The sequence below is a fragment of the Ruditapes philippinarum genome, unplaced genomic scaffold, assembly GCF_026571515.1.
Source record: "Ruditapes philippinarum isolate M1 unplaced genomic scaffold, ASM2657151v2 ctg95_1_1_1_1, whole genome shotgun sequence".
NCBI classification, from domain to species: domain Eukaryota; kingdom Metazoa; phylum Mollusca; class Bivalvia; order Venerida; family Veneridae; genus Ruditapes; species Ruditapes philippinarum.
Window position 1 is genome coordinate 192971 of NW_026858117.1, and position 24000 is coordinate 216970.

At 33.9% G+C, this 24000-nt stretch overlaps 1 long non-coding RNA gene across 3 annotated transcripts; it reads left to right on the forward strand.

The window, feature by feature from the left end:
* The first annotated feature begins 4392 nt into the window (after nt 1-4392).
* LOC132752162 (uncharacterized) lies at nt 4393-6825 on the forward strand. Of its 3 annotated transcripts, none has more exons than XR_009628772.1 (3): nt 4393-4472; nt 4953-5063; nt 6704-6825. It is a non-coding gene; the product is annotated as an uncharacterized LOC132752162 (long non-coding RNA). The 3 variants fall into 3 exon arrangements; XR_009628771.1 differs by lacking the exon at nt 4393-4472 and adding an exon at nt 4571-4677; XR_009628773.1 differs by lacking the exon at nt 4393-4472 and adding an exon at nt 4629-4647.
* Nucleotides 6826-24000: the final 17175 nt, after the last annotated feature.

Sequence of the window (24000 nt, forward strand, 5' to 3'; positions counted from 1 at the left end):
CAGATAAGACGTCAAAAGACAAATTTAAAAAGCAGGCAACATATCCTAAGAATGATTCAACATTATTCAAGTAGGAATGTTGGAACCACCCAACTAGAAAATGCCAAAAATTTGAAACTAAAAATACCACAAGCACAACAATAATGTCGTGCTGAACGATCTTCAAGGATCGAAAATATAACATCATTGATTAAATGTACGGGGAGACTTTTTACAGCCGCCACACGGCACAAATAACACGGATGTGATCATAAAATAGATAAATACAGAATCCCTAAAGAAAGCCCAACACGGCAAAATTGAAAATGTTGCAGGCTCGGTTTGATTGAGCCTGTTCATGGTAGGTACTGGAAAGTGCAAGTTACCGTCCACGCCCCCTAGCACCGGCCCAAGCAGAATTCAACATTTAAACTTGAAATAGTAAAATTTTGAATTTAGAAACATCCGCAGATGTGTTCATACGGCGGTTATCATGGAACCTTCAATGTGACACTTCCGTGCCATTCCATGAAAAGCGGCGTATGGTCCCCAAGTAATAAAAAGCGTGTGCCCTAAACGAGAAAACAATGGGCGGAACTAAATAAAATGGATTTTTGAAAGGGGAAAAATCATTGTAATCATTTCACACAATATATATGTTAAAATATGATAAACAAGATCAACAAGGAAAGGCGGCGTTCAATGAACGTAACCCCCATATGACCCAGCAACAAGAACCAATGGGAAGGAGCCCAGGCGGACCCCAAACATAAAAAAGGACAGGGCAAAGACAGGTTGCTGGATTGCTCAGAGAACATCACTTTTTATCGCAAATTACTAAGACCGTTTGAAATTTATAGGTTTTCATAGTAAAAAAACATTGTTAGTTTTCTATAACAGCAGTAAGGTTTTTCATTTTAAAGAAAAAAGTAATAATGAAAACCAGACTAGACAAAAACATCAAAATTTTTAACACTTTTTGGGCCCGCCCTCAGGACTTAATCCCTAGCCCACCGGGAAAAAAAGGTTTTTTAGCTATCGGGTTTTGGGGAAAAGTCCAATAATTTAAAAATTAATCAATTTATTTTTTAAATTTTTTTTCCTTTTGGAAAATCATTCAGCACAACATTAAATTTCTGTGAAATACATGTTTTTGGGAAACTTGAAAGTTTCTTCTTTTTGGGCCCCTTTTCAATTTGGGGGGTTTCCCAAAGTATTTACTTGAATACTGTATAATCCCCTTAGGATATTGCCTGTTTTTTTAAAAAATTTTGACGTCTAATCTTTTGATAGGGCAGGTTTTCATAAAAGGGGAAAAATACAGAACCCCTAAAGAAACCCCAAACACGGGAAAAATAAAAATTTTGGGCGGGTTTGGTTTGTTTTTGAGCCTGTTCATGGACGGTACTTGAAAGTGCAAGTTACCTTATGTGCCCTGTCCTGTCAAAAGAAAACAAAACAGAAAATATCGATTATAATAGAAGAAGCCATAAAAGAAATTCGAAAAATGGGGATGCAGGAGAAGTATTTGGTTTAGAATGTAAATGGCATGAAATTTAAGTTATCAACGCTATAATTTATTGCATGTAACTTTTAATATGAAATGGGCAAAATAATTTTACATCTTGCAAGTCTCTTTCACTTTTCACTACATACCAACGCATAGAGCATGAGCCCAATAATCACAAGTACGTCTATATTCACAGTTCAGCCATAAATCTTTTTTTCTTACATACACTTTTTTGATACAAATGTCACATTTGGTTTTAAATCCACTTCCACTCTCCTTCTAATCATCATCAGCACAATCGGCGGATATGGGTACACAGGTTCCGCTTCAGGTGGTGCTTCAACGTTAATAGTGTCGGAAACTTCCTCCACAACATTTTCTCCTATATTATCAGTATTATGACTTAATGTACAGAAATATAAATTACATATTGATATAAATTATAATTAAAAAATAAAGAAAACCCTATGTCATGTTATATTTATTTCCTACCGTGGACTCCCATGTTGAAGACGCCACTTGCCCCTGACTGCGTTTTCCAGTTCACCTTAAATTCCGTTTTTGTCAGTTCGGCTAGCTCATTCATCTTCCATAAATAAAAAAAACATTACATATTTGAAAAAGAGAGGAAAATTTAAATAATTCCTTTAATGAAAGTAGAAACGCTTCTTTTTAATCTGAAAGTACTTTGCAAGCAAAGTTGTTATATAATCAAATTACTAATTACAGTGAAGACAAAGAAGGACATTCTAATGTTTTACAAGGATGTTGTTATACAAATGTAGAAGAATGTAATGATGGTAATATATAATTATGTTCCTTCTTATAAATCGTGTTTTTCCTTTGATGAAGTGACTGGTACCTTTTTACTGGGTCTTCTATATAACTAGTGTTGTTTGGCCCTACATTTCTGGTTTGTGACATTTTTGCCAGGATTGTTTCCTTTCGTTTTCTATGCTTAAACACGTAAAAGCAGATATAATTATATTTCTTTTTTAATGTTCTTATTGCAACATATGATTCTTTTCATTTTAGAAATCAATTCCGCTAGTAGATATATTTTTACGATAAGAATACATAATTATTGTAATTGTAACAAGCAATATAGGCTAAGTGTTTATGTTTATTAATTTATCTTTTTTCAGAAAATGATATTGAATCAGATGACGATTTGTGATATTTTAGTGAAATAAATGAAAAGGACTATATTATAGGGTAAACGCACGTTTGTTCGTGTTATAACGTCTGCAGAGTCTCGAGGAACGGTTGGTGCCCGAGGCCGGTAGGGCGAGGGCTCCAACAGTTCCGAAGGACTCTGCAGACTTTATAACAAGAAAATAACGTGCGTTGACGCTATTATAGCAAACAATTTTTTTTAAAGATTCATGATGTATATTTTATACAAAACACATACATTAAATCCTTGTGCTTGGACGGTATTTATCCAATTCTACATGTTTTACGTATGCGTTTTATTTTTCCGGGGCCAACTTCTTGAATGGGAAATCCAAATGCTCAGAACCGTTCGACAATTCGAATTTTAATTGATTTAACAAAGCTCAACATTAGGAATTTTATTAAGAAAAACACATTAAATTGCTCTGCCCAAGACAAAACATGACCCTCAGAAATTCCTAGAATGATTTCAGATTGACGGTAGAAAAAAGATCAGTGACATCAGAGTCGTTTTTTTTTCAAGCTCACAAGTTTATAAAAGAATATCAGGCACAAAACATTATTCTCTTAATAAAATATAAAGAGCATTTATCAATATAAACATCAATTAAACAACATTTTCTCATATTAATTTTGTGTGATCTTGTTTTGTAAGTTAATTTGAGGGTTAAACTGAATGACATCTATTTGTTTACATTGAAAACTGTCCGTTTCTTAGAAAGGGCGACAACCAAGATTAGCGGCTATGTCTATACGCCGTATTTCCGGCATGGCTTCTTGAATTCTACTTGCCTTATGCTATTGAGGCCCTCGAATCAATAATTTCAATATAAAGCTTTGGTAGACAGGCCAACTTGTCATTGTTTTGTTTTTAATAAACTTCACGATATAAACCCATCTCTTGATATGTCACCATCTCTATCTCTGTCAAACCGCCGTGATCAAACAGTTCTTCTTCGATGCCGAATTGGACACACTAAAATTACCCACTCTTATCTCCTCACAAATGACAATGCCTTTTTCTGTGTACGTTGTAATGAAAATTTTACTGTCAAGCATTTTCTTCTTGAATGTCATGATTTTTCACAGGCCCGTAATAGATTTTATTCTGTAAATTCATTCAAAGAACTTTTTAATACAATTCCATCAAAAAACATAATTGGTTATTTAAAAGAGATAAATTTGTATTCTAGGATCTAATTGGCTCATTTCTATTGTCATTTACAATGTTTTACATAATATTTTAAGCCTATTATAGCATTCGGCACGATATGGCCAGTTATGTGTTGACGTGCCGTAAAAATCCAAACAAACAAAAACAAATTGGCCCGGTATGTATTGTGCATAGGTAAAACCGGGCTAAAACAAGAGCGCGTGACTATGTTAATGGTTTTGGTCCCGTTATAACAGGGGCAAAAAAGGGAAAAATAGCCGATTTTATGCTATAATAACAAATAATAAACAAATATATACCATATTGCGGCAATAATAAAAATAACGACTTCTGAAATTACGCGAAAATCGTGCACAGGAAGTCATGTGACTTATGTGATTAATATTAAAATATTTTTTATTTAAACCAAATATAGATTGCTTTTAATTGAAAAACAATTTGGTAAAATGAAAATGAGAACACCCTGTACACATAACACCAGAAACAACAGATTTCGTTTGAAACGGATGCTGATCATTTACGGAGCCCGTACATTTTAGGAGGCAGTACACAGTTTCGGCTGTTTAGTTTCGAATTGGCCAGGGTCAAATTTACAAATAAGAGACAGTTTTGAAATTGAAGTGGATATTTGAGGTTCTAAATGTTTATAGTTACTATATTTCAAGTTTCAATGACTAGTATTATGTTTTAGCTATTTAGTAAAATTGAATTTAGTGGCGTTGACCCTTGTTTTTATGAGAGAGTACCTGTCGGATGCGAACGTGTGGTTTCTGGAGCTAGCCGGTGAATCAGCTCTTCAATTTAAAGGGTATGCAGAAGACTTAGAATAGTGAAAAAAGTAGGTGGATGGCACCCCGTTTGGATGTTATTTTCAGATTGTGCATTGTTTAAGAAGGAAGAAACACTAGAGCTTGTGATTTAATTTTTTGACGTTAATATATTGTTGTATTTTGCGAATAGGGATAATCCGCTTATTTTGTCGTTGATTTTCGCGACCAAAACAATGAAAAACACAGGGCTGTGTGCCAGAAAACTAGAAGGTGGACATGTATTTTTAATTGTTTGCTGTGAGATACATATATATATGTTAAATATGAAATGCATTTATTTCAGGTGTGTGATTACAGACTTGTGTGTGAGGTTTTGATTGTGGCGCAGTCAGTTGTTTGCCGAGAAGCCTTGAAAACTGTGTATTGCCCCCTTAAGAGCAAAATTTGATTTTTTGTAAGTACTTTTTAATATCATAATTACATGTTTATATTGACCCAAAGCTGTGGCAATGGTGAAATATGAGCTTTTAAAGTGCATATTTTGCTTCATGTCTATATAAGAAAGCAAAATCAAGGGGAGGTAATTCTTCATTGACAGTTAAAAATCATGAATTTAAGTGTTTGGTGAGCTATTCATCTTCACATTTAAGCTCACCTGAGTCATTTTCTCTAACATAGTGGTTCCAGGAGCATCAAATGATAGAAAAAAGCAATTTTCGTATAAAATTTTGGACTATCGCATCGATTCCAACCATTTTAGTTCAAATGAAGGCCTCGGATCGGGCATTTTTTGCGAGGCCAGTCCATTTTTTAAGTAATTTCTGAACATGTTTTTCAGAACTGTTTCATACTGGGAGTGGTCATAAATGGTTGAAATAGCCTAAATACTTGAATAAATATCAATTTTGATCTATCTGACAGTTTTTTTAACTTTGATAAGCAGATTTTGAAGGGACGGTCAAGAATAAACATAAAACAGCTGATTTTGCTCAAACGCGAAACACATCGCAATCAATTTTCCTTTCGCAATGTCATAAATTAGCATTATGTAAATCAGTTTCACTTTTAAATCCTTGAAATGTCATTTTGCTATGTATCTTGAAGCAGATTTCTATCAAAGAATGACAATTTTTCATTGTCTGTAGCTCGAAATTCTAGCATGGCAGCTTTTTTGCGGAATAACTGAACATTGAAAATCTTGATACAACACATGCTCTAGAGCAGAAATTGGAGCAGGAGAGAAGTTGGCACATCTTAAAATGGATTGAAAATATGCCTGAATATATGCTTAGCATGAAAGAATGTTAGTAGAATTGTAAATGCATCATAATCATGTGTTTTGTGGACTTTGAAATACTTCTTGTTTTGTCATTAAAAAATGGGTAATTTTAAGGTAAATTCTCAGTATTCATGACCTTTTCTTATTGGCAATATTTGCTGGTAAATTTCATTCAAATTGATCAAATTATAGAAACGAAGGGCAAAATTGTGGTTTTAAAAATGTTTTGTTGTGCTTTAAGGAGGCAGTACACAGTTTCGGCTGTTTAGTTTCGAATTGGCCAGGGTGGAATTTACAAATAAGAGACAGTTTTGAAATTAAAGTGGATATTTGAGGTTCTAAATGTTTATAGTTACTATATTTCAAGTTTCAATGACTAGTATTATGTTTTAGCTATTTAGTAAAATTGAATTTAGTGGCGTTGACCCTTGTTTTTATGAGAGAGTACCTGTCGGATGCGAACGTGTGGTTTCTGGAGCTAGCCGGTGAATCAGCTCTTCAATTTAAAGGGTATGCAGAAGACTTAGAATAGTGAAAAAAGTAGGTGGATGGCACCCCGTTTGGATGTTATTTTCAGATTGTGCATTGTTTAAGAAGGAAGAAACACTAGAGCTTGTGATTTAATTTTTTGACGTTAATATATTGTTGTATTTTGCGAATAGGGATAATCCGCTTATTTTGTCGTTGATTTTCGCGACCAAAACAATGAAAAACACAGGGCTGTGTGCCAGAAAACTAGAAGGTGGACATGTATTTTTAATTGTTTGCTGTGAGATACATATATATATGTTAAATATAAAATGCATTTATTTCAGGTGTGTGATTACAGACTTGTGTGTGAGGTTTTGATTGTGGCGCAGTCAGTTGTTTGCCGAGAAGCCTTGAAAACTGTGTATTGCCCCCTTTAAACAGGAAGCAGATTGCTGAGACTGATTTAACAGAATTTTTATTATATTGTTGTAGTTGCACAAGTTCGGACAGTGCTCGATAATTCGGATAGGAAAGTAAATCGTTACTTTTAATTATTTTCATTCATTCATATAAACGAGCTATAATAGATCGTTTGAGATAGCTATTATAGCTCGTTTTGGAGTTTTCCTAAGCCTGTTTTATATAGTTTCGCCCATTTTTTCTTGTTTAGGGCACATGCATTTTTTTAACTTGGGGACCATATGCCTCTTTTCATGGAATGGCACTTAAGTGTCATATTGAAAGTTCCATGATAACCGGCATATGAACATCTGCTGATGTTTCAAAATTCCAAATTGTACCAGTTCGTATTAAATGTTGAATTCTGCTTAAGCTGGTGCTAGAGGGGGGGCGTGGACGGTAACTTGCACTTTCCAGTACCGTCCATGAACAGGCTCAATCAAACTGAGCCTGCAACATTTTCAATTTTGCCGTGATGGGATTTTTTTAGGGATTCTGTCTTTCTTTATTTTTTTTTATAAAAGACTACTTAAGAATGCTGCAGTTTGTTTGTTTCATGTTTACGCCTTTTCAACAGTATTTCAGCCATATAGGCGGAAGAATGCTACAGACAATTATTTCAGTAGGAGATGATGATCAAAGGTTTAAGCTTAGCCTTTAGATTTTCAGCTTAAGCAGCCCCTAAAATGGGCCAATCAAATTAATATGAGCAACTAAGAATGTTACAAACAAAATTTGGTGATTATCCATCCATTAGTTCTGTAGCAGACGTTAAAAGTATTTCTATTTTAAACTTTAGCGGCCCCTTACAAGTGCCAATCAAATTAATATGAGCAAAAGTGCCGTGTGGCAGCCGTAAAAAGTTGCCCCGTACTTCACTTCAGTGTTGTTATATTTTCTGGTCCTTCGGGATTATTGATGCCAACACTATAAAGTGTTGAGAATTGAGTACCGCTCAAGCCAGTGCTACGGGGCGTGAGGGATGCTGCACTTATTCATTATCCCTTATGTACAGACTCAATCAAACCGAGTCTGCAATTCCTATGTTATTTTGTTGTGATTAATATTTCTGGAGGATCACTTTGTTTCCAGAATTTCATAAATGACTACCTAAGAATGCTACAGACAAAGTCTGGTGATCATCTACGAATGGTTCAGTAGGAAATAATATTCAAAGGTTTTTCTATTTTAAGCCTTAGTGGCCCCTAAAAATCACAACAATATGAGCAAACTTGAGATAAAACTTCCTAAGAATGCAACATGCAAAATTTGGTGATATCTATAAATTGTTTCCATAGAAGGAGACGTTTAAAGGTATGTCTATATTTAGCTCCAGCGGCCCCTACAAGGGGCCAATCACATAAATATGAGCAAACTTGATAAAAGACTACCCAAGAATGGTTCAGACAAAATTTGGTGATCATCCATCAATTATTTCTGTACGAAATGATGTTCAATGTTTTTTTTTTCTATTTCTAGTAGCTTAAGCGGTCCCTAGAAGGGGTTTATCCTATTGATATGACCAAAATTGATAAAAGACTTCCGAAGAATGCTAAAGACAAAGTTTGGTGATCACCCATCATTAGTTTTGTATAAGGAGATGTTTAAATGTATTTCTTTTTTTAGCTTTAAATTAACAGTCCTTAAAAGAGGCCAGTCAAATTAATATAAACACACTTGATGAAAGACCACATAAGAATGCTACAGACAAAAATTTGGTGATCATCCATCAATAACATCTGTAGAAGCAGACGTTTAAAGGTGTTTCTATTTTTAATTTTAGCGGCCCCAAAAATGGGCAAATCAAATTAATATGAGCAAACGTGATAAAATAGAGAAAAGACTACCCATGAAATGCTACAGACAATGTTTGGTGATCATCCATCAATTAGTTCTGTAGAAGAAGACGTCTAAAGGTTTTTCTATTTTTAGCTGTAGAGACCCCTACAAGGGTCAATCAAATCAATATAAGCAAAATTGATAAAATACAACCTAAGAATGCTACAGCAGAGTTTGGTGATCATCCTTCAATTAGTTCTGTAATAACAGACGTTTGAAGGTATTCCTATTTTTAGCTTTAGCGGCCCATCAAAGGGGCAAGTCAAGTTAATATGAGCAAACTTGCTAAACGACTTACCAAGTATGCTACTGACAAAACTTGGTGATCATCCATTCATTAGTTCTGTAGAAAAAGATGTCTTTTTTCTATTTTAAGCTCAAGAGACTTTGTAAATGTGCCAATCAAATTGATTTGAGCAAACTTGATAAAAGACTACCTAATAATGCTACAGATAAAGTTTGGTGATCATCCATCAATTAGTTCTGTAGTTGGTGATGTTTAAGGTTTTTCTGATTTTAGCTCTGTTGACCCCTTAAAGGGGCCAATTGAAATGACATGAGCAAATCTAAGTGTGACTGTCATAAGGATGCTACAGACCATACTTGAAGTAAATCTGCCCAGCAGTTTCAGAGTAGAATACGATTGTTGACGCATAACGACGGGCGCTGGATGTTTGTTTGTTTGTTTGTTTGGATTTTTACGACACGTCAACACGTGCCGAATGCTACTAAAGGCTTAAAATCTTATGTAAAACTTTGTTAATGACAATAGAAATGAACCAGTTAGATCCTAGAATACAAGTTTATCTCTTTCAAATAATCAATTATGTTGTTTGATGGAATTGTATTAAAAAGTTCTTTGAATGAATTAACAGAATAAAATCTATTACGGGCCTGTGAAAAATCATGACATTCAAGAAGAAAGTGCTTGACAGTAAAATTTTCATTACAACCTACACAGAAAGGGGCATTGTCATTTTTAAGGAGAGAAGAGTGGATGATTTTAGTGTGTCCAATTCGGCATCGAAGAAGAACTGTTTGATCACTGCGGTTCGACAGAGATAGAGATGGTGACACATCAAGAGATGGGATTATATCGTGAAGTTTATTAAACACGGCATTGTCCAAGTTTGCTTTCCATTCAGATGATACGAGTTTATTTATAGCCGGTCTAAAATAACAAGCAGGTAACAATAAGTCAGTTTTTTTGAAAATTTAATGATTGTTTAGCTAAAGCATCTTTTTTTTCATTTCCTCGTATTCCTACATGACTTGGAATCCAATATAATTTAACATATTTTGTTTTTAGTATATCATGAAATCGTAAAAGAAGTATCTTTACCATGATATTGTCAGATTTTTTTATTTTTAATGGATATTAAAACAGAAAGCGAGTCAGAAAATATCACAAATTTATCGTGGGTATGCTGTGCTATGTATGATAATGCTAAATCGATAGCTTTTGCTTCAGCAGTAAAAATTGATGCATTATCTGGTAACCTCATACTAGATGTAAAATTATTTTCAAACACAGCCGCACCTACTTTGCAACATTCTTTTGAACCGTCCGTATAAGTATGTATAAAATCTTCATGTTCTTCCTTAATTGCTAGAAGCTTCTCTTTGAAGTATTCAGGTGAATTTGATGACTTTTTTATATTTTAAAGGTTAATATTTATTTTCGGGAATTATAAGTCAAAGGTGGAATATCCTCATCGTCATTTTGAAGGATACTGTCTGGATTAATTTTAAGTTTATCTAAATCATCTTTTATACGAAGGCGTAATGGTTTAAGTTCCTTTGGTTTGTTAATAAATTTTTCAGTATAACTTGGTTTGAAATAATATTTTTAGCTGGATTTTTGCTATTAGATGAAATTCTTGTTGCGTATTGAAGTGATAGCTTTTTTCGACGAAGATGAAGCGATGGTTCCCCAGCTTCTGCATATAGACTTCTTTCTACAGGTGAAGTGCGAAAAGCACCTTAAGCTAAACGTAAACCCTGGTGATGTATGGTATCTAGCATTTGAAGATATGATTTTCTTGCAGACCCATATACTACAGAACCATAATCTAATTTTGATCGGATAAGACTTCTGTATAATTTCAGTAATGTGGAAGAATTTGATCCCCAATTTGTACTTGATAAAACCTTAAGTAAATTTAAAGCTTTTAGGCATTTAGTTTTCAAATGTTTAATATGTGGTATAAAAGAAAGTTTTTTATCAAATATAATTCCTAAAAACTTAGCTTCATCAACTACTGGAATATTAGAACCAGATATGTAAAGTTCAGGGTCATTATGTTGTTTCCGCAATCGACAGAAATGAACACATTGAGTTTTTGACTTTGAAAATTTAAAACCATTTTCTATTGCCCACTTTTGAATTTTATCTAAATATTTTTGAAGTCGTCGTTCAATTGTTCTCATACTTTTCGATCGATAGCAGATAAGAAAATCGTATACATAAAGAGAACAATCTATGCCTGGTGTAAGAGCGCTAGAAATATTGTTTATTTTAAGGCCAAAAAGTGTAACAGAAAGTATGCGTCCTTGAGGAACACCTTGTTCTTGTTGGTGGTCCTGAGAAAAAGTTGAACCAAGTCTTACTTTAAAGTGCCTATCGTTTAAAACTCCAGAAATGAAAAGAGGAAGTCTGCCATTAAGTCCAGCATCCTTTAGATCTTTTAGGATACCATTTTTCCAAGTAGTGTCGTAAGCCTTTTCAAGATCAAAGAAAATTGATACCAGGTGTTGTTTATTTACAAAGGCTTCTTTTATAAAAGTCTCAAGTCGTAAAAGATGAACGTTTGTACTTCGCTGTTTACGAAAACCTGACTGAAAATTAGTGATAATTCCATTATTTTCTAGATACCAAACTAACCGATTATTTATCATTCTCTCGAATGTTTTGCAGAGGCAACTTGTAAGTGAAATTGGACGATAATTTGTAGGGTCAGTTGAATCTTTTCCAGGTTTAGGGATAGGAATAACCAATGCATTTTTCCAAGTGTTGGGGAGTTCAACAGATACCCAAATTTTGTTAAAAATTTCAAGAAGCAAGTCTAGGGATTGGGATGGTAAATGTTTAAGAAACTGGTAGTAAATTTCGTCCGGGCCTGCAGCACTATCTTTTGCAGTTTTGATTGAATAAATTAAGTATATCAACAGAGAAAAGGGAATTATAGTCTATGTTGTTTGTTGAAGCAAATTTAATATGCTCTTTCTCAGCTTTACTTTTATGTTGTTGAAATTTATTTGAATAATTGCTTGAAGAAGAGTTCTTTTCAAAAGTTTTAGCCAAAGTTTCTGCAATATCCGTTTTTGTTTTGGCATATTGCCCATCACCAGTTGAGCATGGCTTTTTGATACTAATAGCTCATACTGAATCTTTGGTTCTGGTGAGCTTAAAATGTAAAATACGGGAAAATATTTGGACGAGTACAAATCTTAAAGAAACATATATTGAACTAGCCACAAGGGGAGTGCTTTGTGACTTCGCAAGTTGTATACTGTACTTTGATTTAAAAAGATAGATGTTACTTTGTTTTAAAAAGATAGATGTTACAATATATCGGTTTATATGTTATATCTATCTTGATAACTTTTTTGCAAAGACATTTTTTACATTTTATTTAATAATTGGATTCTTTGTTCAGGGAATTGGTAAGAATAACAATTCCGATTGTACTCTAGAAACTTGTATACATATAAATTACCTTTCATATCAGACAAATACAAAGAGAAATGTATTATGTGATGCTATTGTCCGTACTGAGATTCAATAACGATTTATCTCTTCTAACAATGAGCCGTGTTGTCTTTCCCAACAAAGCATATCTCAACGTCAATCATCTCTTCTTGACCGTCCTGCTCTTGCATAATTTTGTGATTGATCTTATGGAGTGAACGCACTTAAATAACGAGTTAGATATTAAACTTTGTACGACAAATATATTGCTAGGAATGTAAAAGAAAATGTCATTCAAAATAGATTAAAATAACTCTAATCATAAAATGGCACTTTATGAACTTTTAGGTTTTTACAAAAAAATAAACTGTCAATATTGCATCCAAAATGAGACATTCAACAATACATTCAACTGTATACAATTGTCCCTTAAGAGTTATAACTAACTAGTAATCTGTCTTTCTACTTCAGAACAGCAGGTGTCAGGTGCTGTGTGGCAGCTGTAAAATGTTGCCCCGTACTTCACTTCAGTGTTGTTATATTTTTCTGGTCCTTCTGGATCATTGATGACAGCACTATTAAGTGTTGAGAATTGAGTACCGCTCAAGTCGGTGCTAGGGGGCGTGAGGGATGTTGCATGTATTCAGTATCCCTCATGTACATACTCAATCAAACCAAGTTTGCAATTCTCTTGCAATTTTGTTGTGATTAATGCTTCCAAGGGATCACTTTGTTTCCAGATTTTTACTCTATTAATAACTGCACTAGGATGACAATATGTATTTGTTCCTTTTTCCATTACTATGAACTATGAAGTCATCATACATAGAGTATTTGACAACTTCTCATGCCTACTAGAAAAGGATAAAAAGCAATTATTACCATCAGCACTTTTAAATTTTCCACCCCACCCGTTTTTTCTATAAAAATAACACATTTCACTTTTTCCTTTCACGAAATAGATAAAAACAGAATCCCTAAAATAAGCCCAACACGGCAAAATTGAAAATGTTGCAGGCTCTGTTTGATTGAGCCTGTTCATGGACATAATCTCCGATGTCTTATTTAAAACATTTATCTACGACAATTCTTCCGTTCAGTTTTATTTGTGATTTCCTGTTTCCTGACCTTACTGTAACAGAAACGACATCCATAAGTATATCAGATAAGTTATTATCTTTACAATCTTGTCTCATTTCTTTAAAAATTTAAAATCATTAGAATGTTTTGCCTCTTTTATAAATATGGAATGGGCATGTATTTTCAGAAGAAAAGACCATATTTGATCAAATGAATTGATTTCTTAAATATGAGCGTAACATGAATTGATCATCCACACATTTGTGTCGTCATATATTTGGATTTGAAATTATTGCAATAAGGATAAGTGTAAGAAACAGTTACATTTAAAACTTGTAAATACAGCTAGATAATGACTTCAAGATCTAGACATTATCAGTGGATTAATATTTAATTTTTTTTTATTTTACATGCATAAAAGGTAAAATGTGTAATATTGTTATAACTTTCCCAAAAATTACTTTCTCTTCAATTATATTATTGCTATCCTATTTTAAAAAAATTTGGGCATCAATACAGATATTTAATTATCTGATCTGATCTTAGATATTTCCAATAGTAAGATTAACACGTTTGTTAAGATGAAATAAGATATAATTGATATATGATGATTATTGACGTGTGTTTGCACACACTTTTGATTCTTACAGGTTGAAATTTCAAGCTATGCAGTGATAATGGCGGAATACTTTTATAATTTAAGTTAAGCAGGGATAAAAGTTTTAATTAATTACAGTGTGTGTCTGTTTGCATTTAGTACATGTTTTACTACATTAATATCTGTACCGCCTCCGTGGTCGAGGGGTTAAAGTCGATGACTTCTAATCCAGTTACCTCTCTGGCGTAAGTTCGATCCCCGGGAGATGCTTTGGTAGTTTAGCGCGGAGGAAGGTAGTCTAGTACTGGTGTAACTCTCCAGGAACGATGGTTAGGAAACTACCCGCCTATATGACTGAAATACTGTTGGAAAAAGGCGTAAAATGAAACAAACAAACAAACAAACATTAATATATATTTTAAGTAGAAATAAAACAAAATTTGTTTGGTAGGTAATGTGGTCTGTTGTAGTCACCAACTGATGAAACTGTCCCTGGTATTGTTTGTTTTATTGACCTGTCAATTACATACTGATTACACGGTCGATGCACACAATATATTAATCTTCGGTAGATGTTCGGTAAGTTCCGTGAAGTGTAAGCTGTACGATGGAATTTAATTTAATTTGTATCTCTAAACAAAGTGTTCTCAGCACTATAGCGCAATAGGGTAAATCACGAGCTTATAATCTAAGTAACACATGTGTTTTAAGTTCGTGGTCGCGTTGGTCCATTTTTTTCTTAATAATACTTTCAACATTATTGAATCTATATATGATTATTTTATGTTGTTCGTTTTTTATTATGTTTTACTTAATTTTGTTATGTATAACTCTTTTTAAATAACATATTTTTTTTTTAAGATTTTATGTTTAAAATTAAAACGGACTAAAATCAATACATGTCTTTTCAATGCCGTAAAACACACTACTAATCTGTTCCATTAAAATATACTGCAAAAATAAAGAGAGTACTAAAACAATGGCAACAGTAAGGATCGAACCACAGACCTCTCAATTATCAGGCATTCTCTTTACCGACTGTCCTATTGTGTATTTACGAAAAACTTCGTGACTTTCAATCCATGACTAATATACTCCACATTAATTCTCGTAAACTACACGGACCAAGCCGAAGTGGGATCGAATATCTAAATGAGTCCTATAATGTATTCATAATTGACAGGTCAATAAAATCAGACTATAATAAAATGAAACATATATAAGTAAATGTTTGGCTTCGATTCATACGCTTCTTTTCAAAGTGCAATCTTAATTGCAAAACGGACTGTATATATTGCAAAGCATGTTGATTTTCTATATAGAGATTGGGTTTTCGTATAATTATAAAAATGTAAGTCTTTAAAATGAAATGAGTATTTTAAAAACGTTGAATATGACTGTTTTATTGCCATTCCTAAGCATATATATCACAGAAAAAAAACAAGATAATTTCTGAAGCTGTCAAAGTTAGACACTTTATAGTTTAACATCAAAGTTTTACATCCGTTCAGAGTTAACATTTGATTATCTTTAATAAACACGATTTTCTTTTTACTCGAATAGTTATTACATAAATCGAAAATACCTGGTACCAAGCCATAAATTCAATAATAGTTATCAAAAATTCTTATAGCAAACATTATATAATTGCGTACTAAAACCAAATAAAATGTGCAAAAGTAAATAAAATGTTATAGTTTTCTCTAACGTAGCTACCTTATCCTAGAAATCAAATGAAAACAACTACATATCAATCATTACTTGATAAGCTTTGGATAAAAAAGAACAAATTTTTAGATAAATGCTATTTAACAATTAGAATTAATTTTTGTGCCCCCACTTTAGTGGCGGGAATTTAGATTTACCCTTGCCTGTCCGTCCGTTAACTTTTGTGTCACACGTAACTTTAAAGGTATTTGACCTTGAGTCATGAAACTTAACAGGAGTGTTGATCAGCATGTGTAGTTTTGCACCTGAGTATTTTCGTGTGGATTTATTTAGTATTTTTATAGTGGCGGGCATTTAGATTCACCCTTGTCCGTCCGTCCGTTTTTTTATGTTGCATGTAACTCAAAAAGTCATTGACCTAAAGTCATGAAACTTTACAGGAATGTTGATCAGCATGTGTTGTTGTGCATGTCTGGATTTTTTAGTAATGTTAGAGTTATTGCCCTTGACTTAGTAAAAATTTGCAATTTTCAACTTGTATCGCATGTAACTCAAAAAGGATTCGACATAGTGTCATTAAACATTACGGGAAGGTTGCTCAGCATATGTTGATGCGCACCTAGGGATTCGCTTGTGGATTTATCCACAAGCTGTAGAATTATTTCCCTTGACTTATTAAAACCGTTTTTATTATGTTGTGTTATTTGTTCCTTGAGTGCTGGAGTTAGAATCAACCAACTTTACAGGAATAATGATCAACATCACTTAATTACAGGAATAATGATCAACATCGCTGTGAAGCTATGCACCTGCAACTTTGTATGTGGCTTTTTTTTAGTTTTGTTAGAGTTATTGCCCTTGACTTACAGTTGTATAAATTTGCATTTTTTCAACTTGTTCATGCATAGCGCAAAAAGTATTTGACTTGTAGGCCTGAATTTACGAGAATGTTGGTCAGCATGTGTACTTATGCACTTTGGGGTTTGCTTATGGATTTATTCGGTATTTACAAAAGTTCTTGCCCTTTACTTGTAGTAAATTTGTTTAGTTTTCAACTTGTTGCACATGGAGTCCAAAAAATATTTGACCTAGAGTCATTAGATTGACAGAAAAGTGGCGTTTTGGGACACCCGTGTCCTATGGACACATTTCTAGTTTAAAAATTTCATTAACATTTTAGCAAGCCTTAAGATTAGCCAAACAGTCTAAAACATGAATATATCAACTCAAAATACGTTTGTTTGACTAAGCAGATACTTGTTTCGTGTTTCAATGAATAATAATTTGCAATTTAATTGATGAAAACAAAACTTGGCGCAGGAATAAATTAAATGAAGAAAACATGAAATACATGTATATCAGAATTACAAAAAGATCATGATGATTCTACATCACAACTCGGATAAATGAATGCATGTAAAGTTACAATTTACTTCACAAGTTATTATTTTGAAGATTTTAATATCATACGACATTAAGAAAGCTGAACTATGTCCATGTAGTAGGATTAAATGAAATAAATAAACTGGAAATTATGTTAAATACTCTATCTTAAGCTACGTGCTGCATTATCATTTATATACGTATGAAAACAATTATAAAGGAACAGAAATTCAAAGGCAATAATTCAATACAACCAAATGCATGACTTTGATATTTGAGATTAGCTTTTTTGTGTTTTTTTTGCTATTTTGTGTTTTTTTGTAGTCTTGTAGACAATTGCTTTGTTTTTAAGTGTATATTAATGAAGGGTATGTACAATTTCACAATTTTCAATAGATTCAGTGATTATATGAAAACTAATGCAAATTGAATTGTATCACAAAGCAATATTACTGAGATCATTTTGTATATATTTAACTATACACAAAGCTGCAAGTTATCCTCAAAAAGGGTTTACAAAATAAGTGTGGTGGCAGAGATTGGACGTGAGAAATAATTTTATTGATCCCGTGCGCATGTATGTGCTCACGTGATTGCTTATTGTGCGCGTATGTAGTAGCTAATACGCAATATTGCGTATACACGTATACAGTCGAAATGGTATTAAAAGACCGCTCAAGGGACTGCCAAAAAGTGGTCTCTTAATAAAGAAGTCTATCCATTGATTTCAGGGAAATTTCGAGATTAAATACAGGGTTTCATAAAAATGCTACACGTCATTGATATAATAACATGTTTTATAATAACAAAAACAGTATACTATATCATGTATGTATTATACTGTCATAATAATGCCTTTTTCAAAAAGTCATCAATACGTGTTTTTTTTTGTTTTGTTTTTAAATAGAAATGTGTAAGAAAATGTGATCTACGCACATAATACTATTTAGCAGGTCATTGTGATCATGAAACAAAGCATATTGTCTTATAGTGTTAATATGTCCATGCACATCTCCTGCTGAACATACTTTCAAATCATCGGCACAATCAACATCATCATCACAAAGATCATCAGTATTATCTTCTCTAAACTCCTTCAGAATGTCTAAAGCTGGTGTTCTCTCCCAGCCTGTTTTATTAGAATCATCACAAGTTCTCAAGGTTACTTCTAAGTTAATCAAGTCCATAAATTCACACCTAAATAAATCTGAGATAGTTTCAGGACATTCAATGGGTCTTCAACATCATCACTGTCATCATTGCCATCAGTGTTTACAGATTTAACTGATTCAGAAGGGAAACATTTTTAACAATAGTCTTTCCAGGCTGCATCAATCCAGTAAAATGCATCTAGGACCGAGATTTCTTTCAATAACTGTGAACCAATTTTGTAGCTGCCATCAACTTTAACAAGAATATGTTGCAACTGTTTCTTACGAGATTTCAACTCGAGTGTTTGTACAATCCCCTAATCCATAGGTTTAAGTCTGGAAGTAGTATTAGGTGGAAAAAAAGGTCAATTTTACATTTGACAACTTCATCATTAAATGACTAGGGGCGTTGTCTAAAACAGAAGAATTTTCCGTCTGTCTTGTTCATGTCTTTGTCCACGATAGAAAGCCAGACTCATGAGCTCTGCTGTCATCCTTGCTTTTTTGTTGTCCCTGAAATGAACTGGCAACTTTTCTGCTTTGATATTTTTGAAACATCTTGGGTTACTTGATTTAGCACTAACAAAAGGTTTTAACTTTTCCCCTGTCAAACTTGCTGCAAGAGCAACAGTTATGCGTTCCTTAGATCGTTTACCATCCCTGCAGTCATCGCCATAAAGCATTACATTATGTTGTGATACAGTTTATTAAGTTTACTTTTGACGTATGGCAAATTTGAGAAATTGTTAAATGGCACACATGTGAGATGGCATACAAATATAATTTACCCGGACTTTTACAATCTCCATTTAAATTATTTTATAATTAAATTGTCTGCATTGTATGATCAAGTGCAACAATCTTAATAAAAGCATAGCAACATTAAAAATAAATACAGATACTTAAGGCCTTTTTATAGCGAAACGAATATAAAAATTGAGATTGAAATTTACCTTTGAAATGAAAAGATCTGAAAAATAATCCCATCTCGTCCATGTTAAATATGTTGTGTGGTAGATAATCAGGGCAAATGGTGGGTAGTTTTTCCTTCCACTCTTTGTGCTTTGGTGCTTACATCCCCTCTCTCCCCTGACATAGTTCCGAAAACAATATTGTTCCGTTTAAGAAAAGACTCAAGCCATCCCTGAGATTAGGGAATAACATGCTTAAATAAAACATTGTTTTTGAAAATAAGCGGAATATTTAGAATTTAATATTTAAATTCGCTTTCCAGACACTGGCAGTCTCCTTGATACCGCATCTTCAAGCCAAGCTAATGTTAAATCGTTTATATCTTTATTTCCCCGTTTGTCTGCGCACTCGCTTCTTGTCACCAGGGGCATTATTTTCAAAATCAGCAATTAGTTCGGCTTTCTTTTTTTAAATATTCTGGACCTGAATTCCTCGGCCATTTTTCTTGTACTTTTTGTTTTTGACTGCTCAATTACTAATATTCGTTCGTCTAACGTTAAAACATTTCTTTTGCATTGTGTCGCCATGATGATGGCTTTACTTTGTAGGCCTAATATTCAATCATTTATTTGGTTTCTTTGAATTCCTTATCAGTTTCAAATTATGTATCATTTTTGTGATTTAATTGTCCGTGCCCTGTGCTGTTTTTGTTTTGGGGTCCGCCTGGGCTCCTTACCACTGGTTCTTGTTGGGTCGTATAGGGGTTGCATTCATTGAACACCGCCATTCCTTGTTGATCTTGTTTACAATATATTTTTTTTACATTAACTATGACAAATACATATATTGATAAAAGTTATTTGCGATTCTGGTGAACACTTTCCTAAGACCGATAACCATGAAACATATGTGTTTGTTTGCTTGTAGCTGATTTCACAGGTGAGAATACTCGTAAGGCCGATTGTTTGTCACGGCCGTTTAATAGATACTTTTACACTTAAATTCGTACATTTGGGCCGACATTAAGTAGCCCCTGGCCGCAATAAAAAATCGTCGTTTCATGGAATTAACATATATAGTAAAAATCATCGGGAGGGATTTTATGCGGCCGCTTAATAAACAATTCGCTGAATAAAGTTGAACAAAAGTATGTTGCCGACTGTATTAGCTTTTTACGTCGCCATGCAACTGATTTGCACTTACCAACTTTTTGTGAACACTTTATAATGTGCGCACACTTTATAATGTGTGAAGTAGTAGTAGTAAACACGTTTTTGCTACCAGTTGGGCACGTAACAATAAATACGATCCCACTAACAACCACGCCCTGGATATAGTTCTAGCACCGTTAAGACTTTGCAATATTCGCGAGTATAAGATTTTGTTTTCTCGTAAATTTTGTTATATAAGATATTTTTCTATCTCGAGAGCAGCATGTTACAAGATTAATAATGTATAAATTTTATCTTTCTAGGCATCAAATAATGATTTTAAAAAATTGTTTTTTGTAAAGAGGAAAAGTTTATTTCTAAAAAACGAACAGACGGAACATTCTAAACATACTTTTTTCAACAATCACGAGCAAGATCCAGTATCAAATTTTATACTGTCTGAGTATCACACTTCACACAAAACGGCACTTCTTTGCACTTGAGATGGTGAATGCCTCTTCTATTCAGGGTCAACTTCTTTGGATGAGTCCCGATGCATTGAGCTCCAATACCAGTATTGTATAGAAATGATAACTAACAGGGACTGAATAAAACAGCATTCATTGTACACAAGACTGTAATAGATATTCCGGAGTATGAAAAAGACTGTGTTGACTGTGTTAAACCAGGTAGCTAAGCCTCTGTGTGGAACATGATCGCATTGCCGAACATGCTTAACATTAAAGAGTCAGCTTATCCTGCCGTTAATGGTTCTAAGCATTATGCGTTCATACTGTTAAACGATGTATTCAGACAAACATTTGTAGATCCTGAAATGAATGGAAACAATTACAACTAGAAATGTGTCCATAGGACACGGATGCCCCCACACGCCTGCACTATTCTGTCAATCTTATGACTCTAGGTCAAATATTTTTTGGACTACATGTGCCACAAGTTGAAAACTAAAAATCAACAAAGGGCCACAATTCTGTTAAATTTGGTCGCAGCAAAAATTCCTTCCTTTACTACCATCTACACATAAAGGTTTTTAATCCCTGGAAGTTTAAGCAAAATCTGCCATCCGGTTGAAGAGGAGTTGCGTTCACAAAATTTCAACATAGTATATAGTGATAATCAAAAAAGGGCCATAATTCTGTTAAATTTGGTTGCAGCTAAAAATTCCTTCCTTTACTAGCATCTACACATTAAGGTTGTTCATCCCTGGAAGTTTAAGCAAAATCTGCCATCCGGTTTAAGAGGAGTTGCGTTCACAAAATTTCTACATTGTATATAGTGAAAAAATCAACAAAGGGCCATAATTCTGTTAAATTTGGTTGCAGCGAAAATTCCTTCCTTTACTACCATCTTCACATTAAGGTAGTTCATCCCTGGAAGTTTAAGTAAAATCTGCCATCCGGTTTAAGAGGAGTTGCGTTCACAAAAATTCTACATAGTATATAGTGAAAAAATCAACAAAGGGCCATAATTCTGTTAAATTTGGTTGCAGCAAAAATTCCTTCCTTTACTACCATCTTCACATTAAGGTTGTTCATCCCTGTAAGTTTAAGCAAAATCTGCCATCCGGTTTAAGAGGAGTTGCGTTCACAAAATTTCTACATAGTATATAGTGAAAAAATCAACAAAGGGCCATAATTCTGTTAAATTTGGTCGCAGCAAAAATTCCTTCCTTTACTACCATCTTCACATTAAGGTTGTTCATCCCTGTAAGTTTAAGCAAAATCTGCCATCCGGTTTAAGAGGAGTGGCGTTCACAAAATTTCTACATAGTATATAGTGAAAAAATCAACAAAGGGCCATAATTCTGTTAAATTTGGTCGCAGCGAAAATTCCTTCCTTTACTACCATCTTCACATTAAGGTTATTCATCCCTGTAAGTTTAAGCAAAATCTGCCATCCGGTTTAAGAGGAGTTGCGTTCACAAAAATTCTACATAGTATATAGTGAAAAAATCAACAAAGGGCCATAATTCTGTAAATTTGGTCGCAGCGAAAATTCCTTCCTTTACTACCATCTTCACATTAAGGTTGTTCATCCCTGTAAGTTTAAGCAAAATCTGCCATCCGGTTTAAGAGGAGTTGCGTTCACAAGATTTCGGGACGTACGGACTGACGGACGGACTGACGGACTGACGGACGGACGGACGGACAAGTGCAACGCTTTGTGCTCCCACATTGTGGGGGCATAAAAATGTGGACAAACACCCAACTCCCTCTCAAGAATGGTTTTGTAGCAAAGAGAAACTAGAATGGTTCCCTACCTGGTTAATGTAATTTCATCGAAATAAATGGCAAAACACAAAGATTCACTTTTGGCGTCTCCACACCACGGCAGTCATACTAAGGGTAAGACAGAATTTGAATAAACAGAAAATTTAGAAGCATTCAGTCCCGATCTTAAAACAATTCAGAAAGAAGTTGATGCCAATCTTTCTTTTAATGCTAATGCTTCAATTACAATTTCATATGAATTCGGTGAATTTCACGTCATCAATCATTAATTCATCAATTCTCCTCCACAAAATCTTTCTCTGCCTTCTTTCATAACATTGCAGATAATTTAACAGAAAAAGAAATTAATTCTCTTACTATTGGTATTGACGAAGTCCTTTTCTTTAAAACAAACCTTATAAAAGTGTGTTTTTCTAGTTGCACAAACGTCGTATGTACAAGGCACCTGAAGCAGCATGCTTGTTAGTATATGAAGGATACTGTAGGTATGAACTTGAAAAGAATAAAAATTCTGAATGCTATACATTGTTTCAAAAACTGACATCAGACTCGCGTTTACAACCTGAGATCAATTATCATTAAACATGACTCTTCCAATAGTGAAAAATCTTTTATCAGTTATTTTGAAAATAAAATAAGACCTTCTCTAGAAACACATGTTATAGAACCAGTTAGGTAAAATACAACCAAACTGGACAAATAACAACTGTGAAAGCGCAAACCATATCCTTAAATCAGCAACATAACTGGAACCTTTTGGCTGTCAGACAGATATCTTCACAATTTGATTGACGTTTTACCGATGGGCGGCTTCACAAGAGAACCAAAGAAAAGGAAAACAAATAGGTTCTTGATGGACTACGGCAGATCAAATCCAAACGAAATAATTTCTGCAGACGGCGCAAGAACTGCAATTAAATCTCCTTCCGTAGAACGCAAACCTAGCTAGAGAAAGAGCAAACGCGCAGAACGTTCAAAGACACCGTCTATAAGTAATTTCGGTTAGTGCGGTTTTAGGACTGATTGATTTCCACTCAAAATCGTACCGATTACTTATAAAAGATATTAATTTATACAGAAATGTATTTGTTTTAATAACTTGTCATTATATTTATGACTGTTCTGTCTCAAGAGCTTGTTAAGTCTGTGTTGGGATCGAATTCCGGTTCTAGTTGAATAGGTGAGCAAGGAATGTTTCCGATCCAGGTGGTAACCTTCTCTGTTTTATTCTCTGTCAGGTCAGGATTTTCATACTGTAGAATTAAAGGTGCAGGGGTGGTTATGGTTATTGTAGACCGAACTTAACGGGGACTTATCGTTGTAGAGCTTTCAAAGTAGCCCATTCGCTTCAGAAGAATATCTACCAAGATGTCAGCCACGGGGGAAAGGTCGTAAAAAACCCTTTCTGTTTGCGTTGAGTGCTTCATTTGTTTTAAAATTTGCTCCCGCATTTCCGG